The sequence below is a fragment of the Monodon monoceros genome, unplaced genomic scaffold, assembly GCF_005190385.1.
Source record: "Monodon monoceros isolate NGI ecotype Baffin Bay Population unplaced genomic scaffold, NGI_Narwhal_1 Super_Scaffold_3, whole genome shotgun sequence".
Taxonomy (NCBI): domain Eukaryota; kingdom Metazoa; phylum Chordata; class Mammalia; order Artiodactyla; family Monodontidae; genus Monodon; species Monodon monoceros.
In genome coordinates this window covers 92,656,108-92,671,919 of record NW_021703780.1, presented here as the reverse complement: position 1 = coordinate 92,671,919, position 15,812 = coordinate 92,656,108, and positions in this window count along the sequence as shown.

Below are 15,812 nucleotides of genomic sequence, written 5' to 3'. Positions count from 1 at the left end.
GAGGACAACTCATAAAAGTAAACAGAAAACTGAATAAGTCATGAAATTCAAAGTCTGGACAGAGAGGGAAACTCCACAAAAAAACACAAAATTTCATCAGAAAATACTGAAGAAACTTAAAGTGGGAAAAATAGGTTTTATTCTTTAAAATAGTTTTTGAATGTTTGCTTCATGGGTTATTGTCCTAAACTTAGGTTTCAAGTTTCTTGAAGAAAAAGTGAAATATTCTTTAGTTTAAATTTGATATGGTCCTCATCCTGTGAGCCTTCGATAAAATGCCACTCAAACATTTGAAAGGATCAAGCTGGGCTTGAGAGACTCTTCTGGGCCAGAGGCAATCTGCCAAACTCCCATCCAATGCAGCCTATTGGATGAGGTGAGGGAATGAGACAGGAGCCCTGATAAACCCAAGTCATGATACAGGTCACAGTGCAATGCACAAGCAATTCCTCACCACAATCAGAAAAAGCCCGACACTGGGCTTATTTTGAATAGGGCAGCTGGGAATATTCCTTCTTGCCCACTGTATCCTCTCAGAAATGAGCCTGGCAAAGCCACTTTGTTTATTTACCTAGTCGAGTAAGGTGGGTATGATGATTACCTGTTTCTTATTTTTCTCGTTTGGCTTCTCTGCCCCTACTGGGAATAGAAATCTAAAGGTCAGAGAAAGACCAGGAACAAACAGGCTGATCATGACTTGATGGAAGGAGAAAAGGTGGTTATTGTCTACCTGGTAACTGTATAAGCTTTAATAAAGCCAGACTGCAAATAGCTACCAATGAGAGAAATTATTGGGAAGTTCTTATTTCCTTGGGTGAACCCAGACTGAACCCAGACTAGAGGGTTCAATATGAAGCTGATTATGAAAATCAAGTAAAATATATTAGCAGATTTGTTGTTACTTGTCCCTGGGCCCAAAATAGTTTTATAGCTCAGAAGAGTAGTAAATGTCAAACCTATTTTTACTTATTCTCCCATCAGTATAAAGACACATAATTTTATGCGTCAACTTGACTAGGCTATGGTGCCCAGTTGTTTGGTCAAACACTAAATTTTCCTGTGAAAGTATTTTCTAGATATGATTCACATCTACGATCAGTTAACTTTAAAGCAGATTACCTTCCATAACATGGGTCTCATCCCAACAGCTGAAGCCCTTAGGAATGAAGAGTTAGGTTTCTGGAAAAAGAAGGAATTTTGCCTTAAGACTGCAACATAGAAATTCTGCCCGAGTTTCCAACTTTCAAACTCAAGACTGTAACAACAATTCTTGCCTGAATTTCCATCCTGCCCTACAAATTTTTAACTTCCCATCTGCTACAACTGTGTGAGCCAATTCCTTAAAGTCAAAATCTCTCTCTCTCATTCGTATTAAATTGATTTTATTTCTTAGAGAACCGTAATACCTCTTGATTCTCTTCAAACTGAATTATGAAGATAGGACAAACTGCCCAAAGATAGGGAGAACAATGCAATAAAGTTTTCCAAGACAGAACATCTGGTCAATCTGAGCCAAATGGTGGAGGAGAGCATGCGGTCATCCTGTGAAATGCTGTTCCTCCAAGCTTGCTACATTTAGCTGAGTTACTGTACTTCGTGTACAGTTACATGAATCCCTTATCTACCAATCACAGGTGAGCTCATTTGCATAAAGAAACACTTGTAACAGAGCAGTGTGCATACTATAAACTGAAAACAGTAACATGGCAAAGAAATTCAGATGGCATTGCAAGCAACAAATACAAGTATCTGACCTTGTCAACAGTACAGGTGAGTTTCTTCAAGGAAGAGAAATTTGAACTGAAATTTGAAAAATGAACAGTTCATTCAGTGAAGTTGGTTGACTTTCAAATCTGCATAAGAAATGGTGACTTTGCTCTTGGATTTCAGATCTACACGATGAACTGCCTTCAAGACTTTCCTTTCAGACCTTGAACTCCTAAGCCCAAAATGACTCTTTATACACGAAGTACAACTCCAACTTGCTCTTCCCTTATCATCATACTGCTCTTGACTACTTGGAGCATCATTCCTAAACTTTGCTGCATATTACAGTCACCTGGGAAGCTTTTAACACTCTTAATGCCCTTGGCATATCCCACACCTACTGAATCAGAATATCTGAGAGTGGTAACTAGGCATCTGTTCTGTTTAATGATTATCAGGTGATTAGAATGTGCAGTAAAGCTTAGGAAACACTGACTTTAGTCTATGATTTAAGTAAAAAGTTTTCACTTGTGCATTCAAGACATTCCACTTGGTATCTCTCACTGATCTTTGAAGACTTATCTTCCAAACGATCCAAATGCCAGACAAACTGAACTACTCACATTTCTTTGCGGATGTCTCCTGTCATTATGCTGATTAAGTTGATCTTTCCATGTAGGTCCGGTCCTCCTGCCACATGCACCTATTGGCATTCTGTCTTTCTACATTCACCTCCTCCAAAAAGGTCTCCCCAGGGTCACAACTAGATGAGAATGATCCCTTTGGAAATCTCACACAGCAGTCTGCATATCTCTTAGGGACCGTACTGTGACCTGTAATCTAGGTTAGTAATTTTCAATTCAACAGACCTATATTGAGCACTCTTTGCTATTCACGTAGCTAATGTTTAGGGGATGCCACCATTACTGACTACAAGAACCACATGCCTATCCCTGAGTTCAAATTCAGCAACTGGGTCTTTCTAATCTTTATTTACACTCTAACACTGAGCCCAATGTCTCTTTGAAGTAGACACTAAATAAACATTTTTTGAACTTAGGAAATGATATAAGTCTAAGTGTAAAGAAAGTAATACAACATAGTGTGAGCATAAATATTATGCCTAAAGTGAAAAATAGTAATTTTCATCGAAAAGTGAAATGTGATATGTCGGTGGTGTGAAATATGATAACCTCAACTTTGGATTCCAGAGTCAAGGAAAATATTTCAGGATCTCTCCGTGAGGAAACTTGTTGCCTTCTGAGACAACATACCATTACCATCCTAATATCTGTTTTAAAATACAAACTTATTTTAAAGTTACCAACGGGGAAGCAGGGGGAGGGATAAATTGGGAGATTGGGATTTACATATACACACTACTATATATAAAACAGAAAACTAATAAGGACCTACTGTATAGCACAGGGTACTCTACTCAATACCCTGTAGTGACCTATATAGGGAAAAAAAACTACAAGAGTGGATATGTGTATATGTATAACTGATTCACTTTGCTGTACACCTGAAATTAACACATCACTGTAAATCAACTATACTCCTATAAAAATGAAAAAAGAGTAAATATACACTTACCATAAAATGTAAAAAAATACAATCTATGTTCATTTATTCCTTATTTAGCAATTATTAAGCATATACTCTCAGATGCTAAGCTAGAAACTGAGATCCAATACTGACTAGGAAAGTAATTCATTCATTCATTTCGTCAACTAATATTTGTTAAGTGCTTATTGCGTGTCAGGTAATCTTATAGGCACTGGGGATATTGCAGTGAATGAAACAGACTAAAATTTCTGCCCTCATGAGACACGATCACAAGTAACTTTGGAACCAGACTAAAAGCATTTCTTTTCTAATTTAATTGCAAGCAACTGGAAAGGGTATCAGTACTGTTAAATTTAAATTTACTAGATTCTCCTAAGTGTAATTCTATGTTTGGATTCCAACTAAAGGACAGTCAGCCAAAGGAAAACTCAAGGATAACTTTTCATGGACAACTTGTTCTATTTTCAAACAAGCAATGCTCTTCTCAGGCACATACATGTCTTGCACATAAGAATACGTGTCTCTGGGCAGTGCATTCTGCCACTTCAGGCAGAAACAATCTATTTCTCTGCATGTTCCTCATCTGTCATGTCAGAGACAGAAAATGAGAAGAAGACTTGCAAAACTACCAAATGAGCACGTTTTCTAAATTTTCGGTCATTCTTCTGCTGGAGGCAATACATATTTCCGTGCTGCCCAGAGACAGCTTGAGCAGTTGTAGTGGACGCTGTTTCGGGTCCCTTTCCGTATTGCAAGTCTATGATTCAAGTTGTTATCCTAGGATTTTTCATACTGTATATTATTATTCCCCACCTATGAGATAAAGATTCTCTACTAGGATGCTTTCAATCAAAAATAAGAAAAGACTCAGCTAAAAATGTCTTAACAAATAAGAAAATTTAGTATTTTAGATAAGAGATCAGAGGTAGTTATTAGGGTGTAATTCAGCAGGTCAACCATAACAGTCTCTTTTCGACTTTCTTCCCTAAATCTCTCTTCCACTGAGTGTGGCCTCAGTACTCAAGGTCATGTGCTACCCGCAGTGGTTTCAGGTATCGCACATGGAAAATTTAAAGGCTGGAAAAAACCACAAAGAATACAGCCCTTCCTGATGGTCCCCTTTAAGAGTGAGGAAAGCTTTCCCAGAGGTCCTAAACCCATATCCCTTCCTTCATTTTGGTCAGAAGGATACCACGTGCCCATTTTTAAGCCAGTCACTGGCAGAGGAATGAAATTACGAGGGATTGGCTTAGAATGTGAATGAAGATCCAGCCTGTAGGCCTCTAATTCCTGGAAAACAGGACATTGGAAAGCTTTCTATTACCAAGGACATGGGAAGATTGGTTGCCTGAGTAGGCAACAGTGTCTTCAATTGAATAACATGTGTTCCTAGAAAATAGGTATAGATACTAACTAGGAAATTCCTTGCAAGAGGAATGGCTCTCAGAGTTATTAGCAGCACCAGTGGTGGAATCTCCTGGGTGGAGGAGGTGGTTAAAAATAAATACTGAGGCTGGGACCCACTTGCAGGAAATCTGAGTTTTACAGCATTTAGGCACAGCCTAGACATCAGGATTTTTAAGTTTCCAGGTGATTCTCATACGAGGAAAGTTGGAGAAATATGGCTCTAAAGCAGTGTTTTTCAAACTTTAATGTGCACACAAATCACCTGGGGATCTGGTTAATCACCTGAGGATCCTGATTTGGTTAGTGGCATTTCTAACCATCTCCTAGTGATGCTAATACTGCAGGTCCATGGATCATGGATGCTTTGAGTTACAAGACTCTATCATGGGATCCTGTAACCCGTGGTCCCATCATAATTACTGCAGTGTATGTACTTTGGCTGGTGCATCTGAATTTTCAACTCACCCTGACTTCTTCCAAAAAGCTAGAAAACTGTCTACCCCAGAGTAGGTATTTCATAACTGTTCATTTGAATTCACATCGTTGAATATTACAGAGAGCCTGTTTCTAAGTGGTAGTGTGTTAAACAGGTGGACCACGTCAGAAAATGGAACTTAGAGGTTCCCAGATGAGAAACGGACTAGCCGTATGACTGACTACATTGGACTGCCTGTGGACCTCTGGTGGGGGGCAACTGGTTAAGTTCTAGAGACTGTGATGTTTTGTGCAAGGCCAATCTACGTGTTCACACACAGATCTTACCTTCGCTTAGGGGACAAGCTGACAAAAGTGATTAGGTGAGGAGTAGCAGTTAAAGCCAAGTCTGGATGCAGACAGCTGCCTCTTCTTCCTCTGGTGCTTTTACAGGAGATAACTTTTTATTATTTTAATTTTTATATTTGAAGGCATACACTAGCCTGCATGAGACCCAGGAGGGACAGTGAAAAGCTATTTTATATTAGGATGTCCATGAGCATCCTTGTGTAGCTCAAAAGAGCAAGGTTGGATTTTAAGCATAAGGAGTCAGCTCCCCTTTTCACAAAAGTATAAAAATTGTAGTCCACAGCACAAGGAAGCCAAGGAGAATATGGCCATTAGAGACACCTGTGAGTGGCAGTGAATTATTCTCTCACATTACAAACGATAATCATCCCAGAATCTGGATCCTTGCTGCTTGTCTTTTCCTGGCTCAGAGCAATGTAATACAGAACAGGGTATCCAAATATTTCATTCTCACAGGAGTGTCAGGAATGAGATGCTGTCCTAGTGTTGCCACCTGCACAACAGGCTGTTCCTGAACCATGTTTAGCAAGTTGTGTGGGGAAATGCATGAACCCTTGAGTGACAGGTGTCTCCAGTTCCATGGTTGCCCTTCTAAGCTATATTTGTCTTGGCCACCAGAGACAGTGTTGTTGTCATTTTTTAACTTTTTAATTGAAAAGAAGCCTGGGCTTAAAGAAGCTGGGATACTGTGCAAAAGTTGAAATGAAAATTAAACCACAAATGTATATTTATTTTTAATGGTGAGGTCATTCTTTCCCAGAGGTAACTGGATGAGTTCATCAGCTTGCCTCCTGCCAAAGTGGTAAATTCTTTCTTTGCACAATCGAGTCTCTAGCCCTGCTTTAGTCCTTTTGCTGTCTCTCTCTGGAATACAGTTCCTCCATCTTCACGAACCCACATTCTGCATGGTACAGTGATACATGGAGGTCAAGGGGCAATAATAGAGACTAAAGAGAAATACAGTGTCTGAGCTGGTCAGAGGGGCCACATAATGGAAGGCTTGGAGGCAGTGCAGCTGGAGCCACCCTTTCTGGATTCAATTCCGAGTTTTGACACATACTAGCTATGTTACTACAACCTTTTACGATTCAATTTCCCACAGTTGAAATCTAGGTAATAATCTGTACAGGGCTGTTTGAGTATTAAATTATTTAATGCATGTAAAGTTTTCTGAAGAATGCCTCATACACAGAAAATGGTATTACATGTAATAAGCATTACAATTTTATATCACAGTGTATTTACTTCAAGGTGGTGGGATTTGGTGGTTTATTTTTTCTCTTCTTAATACATACTTTTGCTCTTTCCAATGAAAAAAGTGAATGCATAATCCTTTTTATGATATGAAAAATATATATGTAAATTATATACTATATATTTAAAATATATGTAAAATATATAATTACATAGTATATAAAATATACCATACCTATAATTACATATTACATATAACATATATAATTAGATATATATATGTGTGTGTGTGTGTGTGTGTGTGTGTGTTGGTTAGCTATTGCTGCCTAACACACTATCCCAAAATCAGTGACTTAAAACAAAAAACATTTATTATCATAGCTCATGGATATGCTGTCTGACCTTAGCTGACGCATGCATCTGTGGGTTGGCTGAGGCTTCTGTCCCAGGGTTGGCCTGGTTGTGGGGCAGCTCTGCTCTGCACATCTCTCATCTCCTTGGGACAAGTGGGATAGCCCAGGCAGTCCTCCTCATGGCAGTGGCAGAAGCACAAGAGAGCCAACAGAAACATGGAAGGCTTTCTGATGCCTAGCCTCAGAAGGGGTACAACGTTTGTCCCATTGCTATTGACCCAAGGAAGCCACATGACCATAATCACAGTCAAGAGCCAGGGATGGATAACCTGCCTTTTATGTGGGAGAAACTGTAAAGACACATAGCAAAAATGATGGATTGTATATGTGGAAGACAGAAAAACTGGGACAGGGACTACCATCTTTCTGAGCCCTTTCAAAGCACTAGTTTCAGTATACTCCTAACCTATCACGGTGACTGGAATCATGACATTTGGAGGTGGATACATCTGGCTTCAAATCCCAAATCAGCAACTGAATAACTATGTTAGTTTGGCAAGTCACTTCACCTCCCTGAATCAGCTTTCTATTTGTAACGTGGAGATAAAAATAGTGCTAGCCTCATTATATTTCTAATAATGAAATGAGGCAATCCGTGTAAAGATCTTAGAAAGTACTAGGATAAGTACTGTGAGTACATAGTAAGCAGTTAATATTTGTTGATAGCCTTGGTGCTGTTTACCATCCCCATCTTCAATAAAGCTGTCATATGCTTCCCAAACAGAAGTAATCTCTTCCTCTGAAGGCCTTTACTTCTGTAATCACCTCTACTCGTCATCTGATGTGCATCACATACAGTGTGGCTTTGTGGTTATTCAGGTACCTCTCTTACTGGACTGTAAACTTCTGGATGGACACAGACCATGCTTAATGTATCTCTGCATTCCACAGCACTTTGTATGTCTTTACCACCGTTACAATGCCATGAATAGTTTATGCTTTTACAGTGCTTTGTAGCCAATAAAGTGTTTTCTAATTTAATTTTCTCAATGTGAGATAACAGGGGCAGACTTTATCCCCATTTTATAGATGAGAAAACTGAGGCTAAGAGATTTTGACACCTGCCCAATATCACATGATGTGTGATATAAACTTCATTCATTTTATATATTTGACTTTTACCCTGTTAACATTCATTGTATGTATGTAATATGGATTTACTGATGGAAAAATTGAAGTTCAACAACACTATAAAAACAGTTTTCAATAGCCAACACTAAAGAGCACCATGAAATCCAAGGTATGAGTTATTGTGACCAGTAATTTTTTTCCAGCAATACGTTGGAAAAAAAAAATGAGGAAAGCAATAATCTTAGGTTTTATCCTGATTTTTCTTTTTTCTACCTTATGCAAAAATCACAAAATTTATCTGAATTTGTATAAGGGATAAAGTGATGGTTAGGTTTCTAAATGCCATGGTTTTTACTTAACTTGGGATAGAAAAGCAAGACAAATTTTTAAAAATGCTCTTTAAATTGCAGGTGTCATTTTTGAAGTGTACAATCATCCAACTGAAGGGAGGCACAGGGTAGGGGGAAGGGCAAGCTTAAATCTGACATGTGAAAGGTTGGCACCTCATGTAGAGTCATTCCTTCCCATCCTTAACCTCATGAGTTGAAAGGCTTCACACTCTAGAAAGAGACTGACAATCTTTCTGGGGCCTATCTCTTCCTACCTCCTTCTAGAATTTGCTTTCATGTTTATTATAAATCATTTGACTATTAAATCATGGCCAAGCACATATATGTCCAATTGCACGTTCAGGGTTTCAGAACAATTCCTCTGAAATATATACCTGTTTATTGGGGGAATATTGTTGAAGCCTAAAGAAGTCTAAGCTTCAATATCTAAAAACCACTGAAAAGGTTTTGTGATTTGTAAAGTTCCGAATAAGCAAGGATCACTCTGAAAATTAATGAAAAATGAAAATATTCCGTATAGATGTATTTTTATGTTGAAGGGCCTGTTCATTGGAGCAATGGCTACATAGGTTAAATGAATTTGCAGATTAAATATTTATCCTCTCCCATTCACACTGCAAAAAGCTGATAAAACGTATCTTTAATCCCAGAATCCCAGAGAGAATCAGAGAATGAAAGAGAGAATTTTTACTCTGTGTAGCTAATATTCTAATTTATAGAATAATACCTCATTTTAGATTATGATTCACTCTTACACCAAAGCAATAGACTGGTTCCTTTTTCAACAAAAAAGTTCTACTCTTCTGGATTGGGGTAGTATCCCAGAAAATTACTGAAAAAATATTTAAATGGTGAAAACCAAACTCTGTAATCTCAATCTAAGTCACCTGCTCAGTATTGTGGATGATCCTGGTTTACAAACACTCAGTTTTCTTCCTGCCAAGTTATCTGGTCTTTACTCCACACCAGTGACTGCCAACCACTCAGACACAAACTCCTGGTGGCTTGTGGAATTAGGGCAAGTAGTTTGTGAATCTACTTGCTTACCAAGTAAAATCTATAAGAAAAATAAGTTGTATATTCTACTTACATATATATAATTTTTATAATAATTAATTAAAATGTCTTTTGAAATAAATAATTATAATCAAAATGTATCTATGAAATTACTTGATATTAAAAAGTGGTCTGGGACATTACAGTCCCAAAATTTGGATTGTGACTACCATAGGCACCACTACCTGCTGCTCTAACCAACTTCTGATCTGTGGAAAATGGGGTTAGTATAATGGCCCTACATTGTTAAATCATTTGTGTTCTGTTTTTCACAATCAAATAATTGTATTCTTTATTTATGTTTTTCTTCTACCTTTTCTTAAAGACTTTTTTTCCCCTGAGCAAAGGAGCAGTAGGAACTTTCTACTTACCACATTATCTCAGTGGTGTCTTAAAACTTTAATGATGTGGCCTCAGGGATGATGAGATTTCATAATATCCTACATTCATCTTCAGAACCACTTTTCACTTATAGTTTTTAATAATCAAAATTTGACAATTTTCAGATGATATGTGCATTAGTTACAGAACAGAAATATGTATTTCATCCTTTAAAATTTTATTGGGCATTTATTGTTTTATAGTATCACATAACTTTTTCAGACTTCTGAAATTTATTATGCTCTAAGTACCTATAAAGCAATTTTCCTGACACTATTGTCAAAAGAGTTTTAAAGCTATATAACAGATAGTATTTTTATCAAAGTAAAAATCAACACTTGTTCAGAATACTACCACAAATAAGATTTTCTCCTGAAATTCTCTTACACATGAAGATGACCCTAGACTCATAGATTTCATGTAAATAGCTAATAGTAGTAACAATAGTAAAATCATATGATCATTTGAATAGATGCAGAAAAAGCACTGGACAAAATTCAACATCTTTTCATGATTAAAAACTCTCAATGAATTGTGTATAGAAAAACATAACTTAGCATAATGAAGCCCATTATGACAAACACACAGCTAACATCATACCCACTGGTAAAAGGTTGAAAGCTTTTCTTCTAAGATCACAAACAAGAGTTCCCATGTTCACCACCCTTATTCAGCATAATACTGATGTCTTAGCTAGAGCAGTCACGTTAAAAAGAAAAAAAAAAGAAACAAAAGGCATCCAAATCAGAAAGGTGAAGTAAAATTGTCTGTTTGCAGATAATAAGATCTTATACATAGAAACTTAAAGACTCCACTAAGAAAAGTTAGAACTTATTAATGAATTCAGTAAATTTGCAGGATATGAAATCAATGTAGAGAAATCAGTTGTATTTTCATACACTAACAACAAACTATCTGAAAAAGAAAAAACAATCTCATTCACAATAGCACCAAAACCAATAAAATACTTAGAATAAATTTAACAAAGAAGGTGAAAGACCTACACACAAACCACTATAAGACATTGAGGAAAGAAACTGACAAAGATGTAAATAAATGGAAAAATATCCATGTTCACGGATTGGAAGAATTAATATTATTAAACTGTCTGTACTACCCAAAGTGATCTATAGATTCAAGGGAATCCTTATCATAATTCCAGTGGCATTTCTCACAGAAATACAAGAAACAATCCTCAAATTCATATAAAACCACAGAAGCCCTGGAAGCCCTAGAATAGCCAAAGCAGTCTTGAGAAAAACAAAGGCAGAGATATCACATTTCCTAATTTCAAACTATGTAACAAAGCCTTAGTAATTAAAACAGCATTGTTTTGTTGGAAATGACATAAAAACAGATACAGAAAAATGGAACAGAAGTGAGAGCCCAAAGATAAGCCCATGCTTATACTATGAACTAATATTTGACAAGGTAGCTGAGAACACTCAGTGGGGGAAATGATAGTGTTTTCAATAAATGCTGTTGGGTAAACTGGATACTCATATGCAAAACTATGAAGCTGGACTTCTATCTTACACTGCTTGAAAAAATTAACTCAAAGTAGATTAAAGACAAATATGAGACTTGAAGCCACAAAACTCTTAGAAAAGGACATTGGAGAAAAGCTCTCTGACATTGATTTCACAATGATATTTCTTTGGATGTGACACCAAAAGTACAAGCAAGAAAAGCAAAAATAAATAAATGAATCTATATCAAACTAAAAAGCATATGCACAGCAAAAGAAATAATTAACAAAATGAAAAGGCAACCTCCAAAACAGGAGAAAATATTTGCAAACTATATATCTGATAAAGGGTTAGCATCCAAAATATATATGAAATCATACATCTCAATAAAAATACATATATGTTTACATAAATATATGTGTATAGTTATGTATATCCCAATTAAAAATGAACAAAGAACCTGAATAGGCATTTTTCCAAGGAAGACATACAAATGGCCAACAGGTACACGAAGAGATGCTCAACATCACTAATCATCAGGGAAATGCAAATTAAAACCACAGTGAGATATCACCTCACACCTGTTAGAATGACTATTATTAAAAAGATAAGAGATAAGTACTGGTGAAGGTGTGGAGAAAAGGGAACCCTTGTGCACTATTGGTAGGAATGTAAATTGGTGCAGCCACTTTGGAATATAATATAGAGGTTCCTCAAAACTAAAAGTAGAACTATGAGATGATCCAGCAATCCCACTTCTGGGTAATATATCCAAGAGATGAAATCACTGTCTCAAACAGATAGTTGTGCCCTCATGTTCACTGTAGCATTATTCATAAAAGCCAAGACATGGAAACAACCTAAGTGTTTAATAAATGGATAAAAAGGATGTGATACACACACACACACACACACACACACACACACACAATGGAACATTATTCAGCCATGAGAAAAAAGGAAATTCTGCCATTAGCAACAACATGATGGATTGTGAGGGCATTATGCTAAGTGAAATAATTCAGACAGTAGAAGACAAATGTGATCCCAGAACAGAGTAGAACGGAACTTGCCTCAGGTGGGGGTGGGGTAAATGATGAAGGTCAAAGGGTAGAAACTTCCATTTATAAAATGAATAAGTTTTAGGAATCCAAGGTACATTGTGATGACAATAATTAATTTAACAACATTGTATATTATACCTGAAAGTAAGAAAATAGATCTCAAAAGTTCTTACCACACACACACACACACACACAAACACACACACACACACGCACACACGCACAAATGGTAACTGTGAGGTGACAGATATATTAACTATCCTTATTGTGGTAAACATTTTGCAATAGATATGTGTAACAAATCATCACACTGTACCTCTTAAAATTACACAATGTTATAAATCAATGATTTCTTAAATAAGCTGGAAAGAAATAAAGTGATGAGGATTTTTTTAACAAGGAGTGTCAAACCAGGAAGATCACAACGTGAAGGAGATCTGACTGAACTGGAGAAACTTAGAAAGCCCCGTCATCGTATAGGAGAGAGAAGTGTCCTGCTGTGTTTCAGCTAAGTGTTTTTAGAGTGTCTGATTCTTCAAGATAGTTCATAAACTCACTTTTCATATAAAAAGTAAGAAAAACCTTCATTCTGGAGAAATTATATCCATATAATTCAGGCTGCAATTCACCAAATTCCGGCTGTTATTTTCTACACTAAAAGCTCCAGGATTCTATGTAGGACTAGCTAGCTAGTCAGATGGGAGTTCACATAGATCACTTTACCACAGGATTAAATCTGGACCCTTTGGAAAAATCTTTTCCTTCCAGTTTATAAGAGCAGTTAAGTCTATAAGCCAAAATTATACTTAGAAAACATTTGTTTAATGCTCTAAGCTTTGACATCACTGAGTTACATGACTGTGCTGTTTTCTTACTTCTACTCTATCTGGATGCCTTCTGGTGATTTTGCTAATCATTTTATGAATTAACTAAGTGGTTTGGAATAACAAGCTGTGTAAAATCAGAGGAAAAAAGTAGAAATACAAATTAAACCAATAATTTCCAAAACTTGCATGCCATGTATGCTCCTTCCAGCCTACAGACACAGTCAAATTATTTTAGCTTATAAAATAAAAGCCATCTTTGTAACAGCCTCTATATGTCACAGATATTATTCTGTGGAGGACTTCTTGGGTATGTTGACAAATGATGTATTATGCATCTGTCCAATATAAAAAGTTATAAAAAGCTAAAAAGTAAGTTATTCGTTGTCACCACAGTAAATGTTTTTTTAAAGTTATTTTTTCTCATAAAATAAGAAGTGTTTAAGTCATACGAATAATAATGAAATATCCAATGACCCAGTGAAGCATTTGCCCTACCTATCTTCAAATAAATAATCAGACTGTTGTACCCTCCTTAAAATAGTTAGTTAATAAATTGCTGTTGTATTTACATTGCAAATAAACTTATTGGCATAGAAGGGAATACTGTCTAAATGATGGATTCTTCATTTTAAAATGAATACTTCGCAAAACTTTAAAGCAGAAAAAGGAAAAAACAAAGTTCAGAAACATTTAAAAGTATTTAATCTGATTAGTTTGAAAGTCACCTAATAAAGTATACATCTTATATATCTCCCAAAGCACTGCTGAATATAAAGAAATTCTACACATATTCTGGTCCAGAAATAAAAACGAAAAAATTATTTATAAATAACTGACAGATGCTTTCTTAGGGATTTATTAGAAGAGAAGGAAAAAAAGTCTTTTATCTTCTACATTTCTTTCCAAGTCTTCTCTCTCCTAGGTAGGTTTATTCTGACGTATTTTATCCTTTTTGTTGCAATGGAAAATGGAAGTGTTTCCTTAATTTCTCTTTCGGATTTTTCACCATTAGTGTATAGGAATGGAAGAGATTTCTGTGCATTAATTTTGTAACCTGCTACTTTACCAAATTCATTGATTTGCTCTAGTAGTTTTCTGGTAGCATCTTTAGGATTGCCTATGGATAGTATCATGTCATCTGCAAACAGTGAAAGATTTACTTCTTCTTTTCTGATTTGGATCCCTTTTATTTCTTCTTCTTCTCTGACTGATGTGCCTAAAACTTCCAAAACTAAGTTGAATATTAGTGGTGAGAGTGGGCAACCTTGTCTTGTTCCTGATCTTAGTGGAAACGGTTTCAGTTTTTCACCATTGAGAATGATGTTGGCTGTGGGTTTGTCACATATGGCCTTTATTATGTTGAGGTAAGTCCCCTCCATGTCTACCTTCTCGAGTGTTTTTATCATAAATTGGTGTTGAATTTTGTCGAAACCTTTTTCTGCATCTATTGAGATGATCATATGGTTTTTCTCCTTCTATTTGTTAATATGGTGTATCACATTGATTGATTTGCATATATTGAAGAATCCTTGCATTCCTGGGATAAACCCCAATTGATCATGGTGTATGATCCTTTAAATGTGCTGTTGGATTTTGTTTGCTAGTATTTTGTTGAGAATTTTTGCATCTGTGTTCATCAGTGACACTGGCCTGCAGTTTTCTTTCTCTGTGACATCTTTGTCTGGTTTTGGTAGCAGGGTGCTGGTGGCCTCGTAGAATGAGTTTGGGAGTGTTCCTCCCTCTGCTATATTTTGGAAGACTTTGAGAAGGACAGGTGTTAACACCTCTCCAAATGTTTGATAGAATTCACCTGTGAAGCCATCTGGTCCTGGACCTTTGTTGGAAGATTCTTAATCACAGTCTCAATCTCAGTGCTTGTGATTGCCCTGTTTATATTTTGTATTTCTTCCTGGTTCAGTCTCAGAAGGTTGTGCTTTTCTAAGAATTTGTCCATTTCTTCCAGGTTGTCCATTTTATTGACATATAGTTGCTTGTAGTAATCTCTCCTGATCCTTTGTATTTCTGCAGTGTCAGTTGTTACTTCTCCTTTTTCATTTCTAATTCTATTGATTTGAGTCTTCTCCCTTTTTTTCTTGATGAGTCTGGCTAATGGTTTATCAATTTTGTTTATCTTCTCAAAGAACCAGCTTTTAGTTTTATTGATCTTTGCTATTGCTTCTTTCATTTCTTTTTCATTTATTTCTGATCTGATCTTTATAATTTCTTTCCTTCTGCTAACTTTGGGTTTTTTTCTTCTTTCCCTAATTCCTTTAGGTGTAAGGTTAGGTTGTTTATTTCAGATGTTTCTTGTCTCTTGAGGCAGGATTGTATTGCTATAAACTTCCCTCTTAGAACTGCTTTTGCTGCATCCCATAGGTTTGGGGTCGTCGTGTTTTCATTGTCATTTGTTTGTAGGTATTTTCTGATTTCCTCTTTGATTTCTTCAGTGATCTCTTGGCTATTTAGTAGCGTATTGTTTAGCCTCCGTGTGTTTGTGTTTTTTACGTTTTTTCCCCTGTAA